The following is a 6,409-nucleotide window of genomic DNA, read 5'->3' as shown; positions in this document are numbered from 1 at the left end:
TGTCACATGACGTGAAGTGATGTCTCAACACTTCCTGGTTCAACTTTTTTGGAAGATATGATATTTTATATCAAATATATATTTTTTTTAACTTGTCCAAAGCTAATAAATAAATAAAACAAATAAATGTTTCGTTCGCAATGTCGTGGACCGTGGATATATAGCTGCGTTTTATTTGTTCAACAAATTGTTGCCGGTGGTGACCACAAATAAAACTACATTTCCCGAGATCCAACGCGCCTCCTTTTTCCACCCGGACAAGACGGTTGGTTCCTGCTGGCTGGCTGTATGCACACTGTCTGCTGTCTGTGCCTCTCTGACTACAATGAAGATTCATTTAGACAACAACAACAGCACATAATTATACGTTATATATTGTGTTATTAATCATGACCTGAGCATATAGTGCATCCGGACATCTCTTATTGAGAGGTAAGTTGTTCTCAATAGGCTGTGGCGCCTTACATCTATTCTAGCTATCACCTTCATATACAATTTACAATTTAGGCATTTAGCAGACGCTCTTAATCCAGAGCGACTTACATTAAGCAAGAACAAAAAGCATGGGAATAGAATCACATAAAAGCATTTATCATGAAACATGCGTAAGCTAAGAAAGTAACAGTGGAATATCTATATAATGAAGCTATACATATAAACTATACATATATATACTACTATGCTATACATATGTACTATGACGTGCTATGACTACATACAATGCAATTATAGTGCTGTCTACATAACATGCTATAAGTCTGTATCAAATGCTATCTAAGTCTACAGAAATGCTATCTAAGGGGGTGTAATGACAACAATCTCTGCTTTTGTGCAGCCATGCAGAGACAGTGCATTGTTTGTGAATGACTGAGTGACAAAGTGAGAGGTCAAGCCATTTTTACATCCTTGTTTATGATGATTTCCTGTTTTTACTTTGGCTATATAGAAGTGTATGTATACGTCTCTATGATGAATTGGAAACGGTGGACCCTCTTGTAAACAAATGTAATGCTTTATTACGGTGTCGTCCACTCACAGTTGACAGATTTTGTTGTATTGAGTTGTGCTTGAAATGTAGGCCTGCCGCCTACTGTGATTGTGCAAACTGATAATAAATACTTCAATCAATCAATCAAGCAAGCCTGCTGTATGTATCGGATATCAAAGACTATAAAGCTATATCCATATACGATCAGAATAATTATATGCCTTTACATTGATATTTATGATGATAAGACTATATCTAGACACACTGATGCAGGCTCTATTATATACTGGAGGTCATTAGGTTAAAAAAAAAAGATATAAAAAACTGATAATCACACTTGTGTGAAGTGAGGGGCACCCACTGCATTTATATCGGCCACATGACGTTTTACGTCATGTGTCATTCAGTGTCCTAAACAAACATTAAAGTCCATAGACCTAATCTTCAATAGCCATTCATTGGAGGGTCTGGAACCCTTAAAAACCTTACAAACACACCCCCTCGCCTTTACTATCCCCCCCCCCCCCCCTAAGAAATAAATGTGAAAATGATATACAAGCTAACAAGGCGTGTCATTGTGATGTGTGGGTGAACTTATAGATCTGTTATTGTCACTAGACATCAGCATTTTGGTTCTCGAGCTAAAAACTTTGAGAACCTATATGGACTAGAGGGTCTGTGTGTGTGTGTTGGCGTACGCAAGTGCGTGCACAGAGCTAATCTCCCAAACCACTGGACCAATCTCTTGTATTATATACACGTTTTATACTTTTTAATTATATGTTTTAATTATTTTAAAACAAATCATTAGATGTCGACGTCGGCTGAAAGCTTGTCCAAATATGGAGGTGACTGGTGTCATTACTGTCCTAGTAGTGATGTCATACAGTACATGAGTGATGTCATAGACTGGTCACACAGAGCTATGTGGGTGGGTGGGTGCCTGGCTGGGTGGGTAGTGTGTCTGAACACGAAAACAGCATGGTTGTTGTTCACCACCTGTGCGCAACCTAACACACACACAAACATACACACGCACATATTAACTGTATATATGGTGATTTTGGGTGTGCCAGTACAGTACAGAGACAGTACTGTACAGTTGCTTGGCCCCCCCAAACGGTAACTGTCATTTCTCAACCGTTTCGGACGCAGGGCCGGCAACCTTGGTGCGTTTATGTGGGTCTGGAATTTCCCACCCACCACACAGAGTTGCACCACTCACTTCACACAGGTGTGATTTTTCCTTCTTTTAGTGAGGTTGTTGGCACTGAGCTCATGCTTGTTATTTATTCTATTGTTGTTGTTGTTGTTGGTTGTCATGGCTGCCAGTTCCCACCTGATGTCGTGTGGGAGTTCTGATTGGTCCAGAGCGTTCTGAATAACTGTTTAGCTTACATAACGTCTTAAGACTAGGACTCAATTCTAAGATGAACATACAGCTCATCACAGAGATAGTGTCATGTCCTTGACGTTTGTGACGTTTGTATCCTCCAAAGAGAATGATACGATGATCTCCCACAATGCAACAGCACATGATACCATACATTCAACATGGTCCTTTCCTCTTAGGCTTAACCTTCTTCCGGGAGAAGGTCTCTGGACTGATTTTCCACAAGTCATCGTTCCAGCTAACAGATATGTACAGCTCTGCATTGTAGGTAAATGCTGAATGACAGAAGCGTGTTCCTTGTAGAAGCTGTGCAGAAGGTGTGACCAGCCAGGCGTTGGTCTCTGTGTCAAACACTCTGATGGTGTTGTAGACCAGCTGGTCCTCCCCACGGCCCCCGAATACAAACATCTTTGTCCCGGCGATGGTGGCATAGTGACCTAATGAAGCAGGAGGTGGTGTTAATTAAAGACCTGACCATTGTGTCATTAGTGCGTCCAGTCAGATTGGACATGTCAATGTCATTAGTGCACATGAGTCCAGTCAGCTTGGTAGATCCTCCATGGATAAACATGACCTTTTCCACCACACAGGCTGAGTGAACACACCTCACCTCTGGAACAGTCCCGGTAACTCTGTGTTTGAACCATAGACTGTACAAAATATGGACAAAGCGTTCTCCGGGTCTTATATGGACGTAAAATGAAGCCTGTCAGTCCTTGAACTGTAAGTCGGCATCTTTGTAGATCCGTTTTGGGCCTAGCTGGCCATTGGCTGGCCCAGACAACGAGGCGGGACTTCCCCCCCTTCTTCTTAGTTGGTTTTTATTTTGACTCGAACGGGGGGTGGCTCCCGATCATAGACTGTAATGGTAGCCACGCCCCTCAGAACATATGCGACTTTATGGGACCATAATTTTCCAAAAAGAATATTATGACATGAGAAATGAGACTTTAAACTAGTGACTGGAAGCAGAAAGTATTCATCACCATGTTTATTAAGGTAATACAGTCTAGGTGAAGTTGGGCCCAAATGCATGGATCTCTATGGAGCTATGGGGTTTTTTGGGCCCAATGACAGCACCACAACAGGCCATTAAATGGAAGTCCCGATTTCATTATGGCTTCACAAAATATCTGTCTGACTGCCCCCCCTGGTTTGAACCATTTGTGGGTGTCGACGTCAGATGCATAAAGCACATTGTAGACCCCACCTCTACATGTCCCGCCCCCTCGAGAGACCCGGAGAATTATTCCCGTTCATTTTCCTCAGACTTTTCAAAAAGTATTTATTTAAAGACGTTTACACTTTAAAAAAAAACACTTTTTTTGTTGTTTTTCTTCTTTGTAATTATTTGTTTGGTCCACAATATTGTGTGTGTTGTCATGATTTGCCACAACTCGAGTTGGCTTCGTACGACGCTTAAAAGGTCTTTAAATAAATACTTTTTGAAACGTCTATGGGGAAAATGCTTTGGGAATTATTTCCTGGGCCTGGCGTCGTCATGAAAGGGGGCGGAACTGCGTCACTCTATGATACTGTCCTGACGTACCACGAGCGACAGCGCGCCGTGCAGCGACATCCTATATTCGTTAGCGAATCAATGGAGGGGGCGGAACTAGCGATGTACATATCCTGCCTTCCTGAACTATGGCTATGCTGGATCAAGAATGCATGTAAGCATTTTAAACACATCGAGTGCCACCTGGTGGACAAAAGTGGTGGTACTTGGATCCCGAGTGATTTCAGGCCATTCCACTATGACTCGCGTCTGGTTTTGGATTCCATCTCCAAAGTATTAGCGTTAATGCTACCGAGCTAAAATAAGGCCAATCCTTGCTCTAGCAAACCCCAATGTTCCAATCGTGATCACCGGATAATCAGAAATGACCTCCGAACAACGGCGAATAGTTCAAAACCACGTACAGCGGCGTAGTTTCCGAGAAAAGAGCGTGCAAAGGCCGCGACTAAAACAGAAGCTACACTGCATGAAAAGAGGGGTTAACGGGCAATTATGGGCACTAGATTTGCCTGTAAATCTCAAGTTCAGCGTAGTTGTGTAATATACATGGGTGATGGTCAGGGCCGTGCAGAGGGCACTGAGGGGGCAGAGGGCTCAAACCCCAGAAAAGGGCACGTGTGCATGGGTGCGCGTAGTGGGGGTGGTCTTTTTGTGGGGTCCGTCCCTTGTGCCATTTCATGTCATTGGACAGTAAAATATTACGCCCTATTGGCCCCCCACATAAGCCCTTTTTGGCCCCCCACACAAGCCCTTTTTGCCTTGACCTTTAGCCCATTCTGACCTGAGATCAGATTCATACGAGGTTTCCGCCGGACACACACTGGTCTGATGAACCCATTCTGACCTGAGATCAGATTAAAAAAATGTCAGTCGCTCTTTCGATTTTTCAAAAATAGCAGACCTACAAGCTCGTATCGCGCCACTCGGTGGCGCGATATGAGCTTGTAGATCTGCTATTTTAAATAGCTAAAGCACGACATGATGCCAACACCAAAATGGGTGCCCGGTCAGAATGGGTTAGGTGGGATACAGTAGATGGTGTCACAACACCAACTTTGATGAGGCAGTATTGCTTTGTTTTCCAATCATAAGGATTTATTAATTTCCAGAAAAAGGTAGCCTATATTTTTCATTTCCTGAAAAGTTAAACATTTTGGAGTTTCTTCCCGACAGCAGAGATAATGTAAAAATAAACTGGCATCCGTATTGTCTGTGCATTAACCCATTTAGACCTGACGACTATTCTTAAAAAAATGTCTTCTAAATCCTAAAAGTTTTCAGAAAAATCCTATGTTTCTATGTCCGTGAAATAACACAGAAATAACAAAAGCAGCAGGTCACTGTTTTCTTTTACATATCCAAGTATAAAATAGGTTTTAAGTGGTTCATATTTTGTAGTGGGTGTTGTCGGGGGACATTAGCGGAACTTTGCCATATATATGCATCACTATGTGTTGCTGCCATGCACTGTAACATGTTCCTATATGCGGGGCCACATAGTGCCCATGGGCAGCGGTACTGGTACGGTACCCCAACCCCAATGACGGACGGTAGTAATGTCAAATGTCAACGTCACTCAATCACCTGAATGTCATTATGTTTGATTAGCAGCTCAGGGCTGATGATACCATATCATTCATCTGCATTTAGACACAGATAGGCTTTCATTCTGTCGTTCGTGTGTGTGTGTGTGTGCGTGTGCGTGCACGCGTGCCTCAGATACAACTAGGGCAGCAAACATGTTCATCAGCTACTGTTTATGACGCTCACAACTTTAGCTGCCACTTTTACAGTATTAACCAGATAAACTGTTTGATTCTGGGGTGAACATTTGTGAATTTTAGTGTAGAGGAGGGGAAAAGGCTTAGAATAGGTTCCCTAAGTTTGTGTTTCCTACATTTGGCTTTTAACCCATTTTCGGGCGGGAACCCCTTTTGGTGTTAGCATTATGTTGTGCTTTAGCTATTGAAAACTAGCAGATCTACAAGCTCATAGCGCGCCACGCTACGAGCTTGTAGGTCTGCTATTTTTTTTTAAGCGTGAAAATGCGGCACAAATCTTTGAATATATATTCTTTCAGAATACTTAAAAAAATTATTTCGACGTCAGGCCTAAATATACGGTCTGAGGAAGGGCTGCTGCCTGAACCTTACCACTTCAGTAAAGAAATACTTGGAGAGTTGGGAGCATAAAATGCTGTGCGGATTTTTTCCATTTCTTGATTTGTGACTTTATTATTCATATTGATGTGCGAGTTCTTTGTGGCTGTTTGTTCAGCCTCATCTACTACGTATAATTATTTCAAAGCATTTACACAAAACCTTACAAAACAAAATTCAATGATTTTCTTTTCAGTAATTTCATAAAGAAATCAAAGAGAAATCTGAGAAATTCCATAAATTAGGAAACAAATGTTTTAACCCATTCTGACCGGGCACCCATTTTGGTGTTAGCATCATGTTATGCTTTAGCTATTGAAAAATAGCAGATCTACAAGCTCATAGCGCGC

The sequence above is a fragment of the Protomyctophum parallelum genome (genome assembly GCF_964188405.1).
Source record: "Protomyctophum parallelum genome assembly, chromosome: 17".
Classification (NCBI taxonomy): Eukaryota; Metazoa; Chordata; class Actinopteri; order Myctophiformes; family Myctophidae; genus Protomyctophum; species Protomyctophum parallelum.
This window is presented reverse-complemented; position numbering follows the sequence as displayed.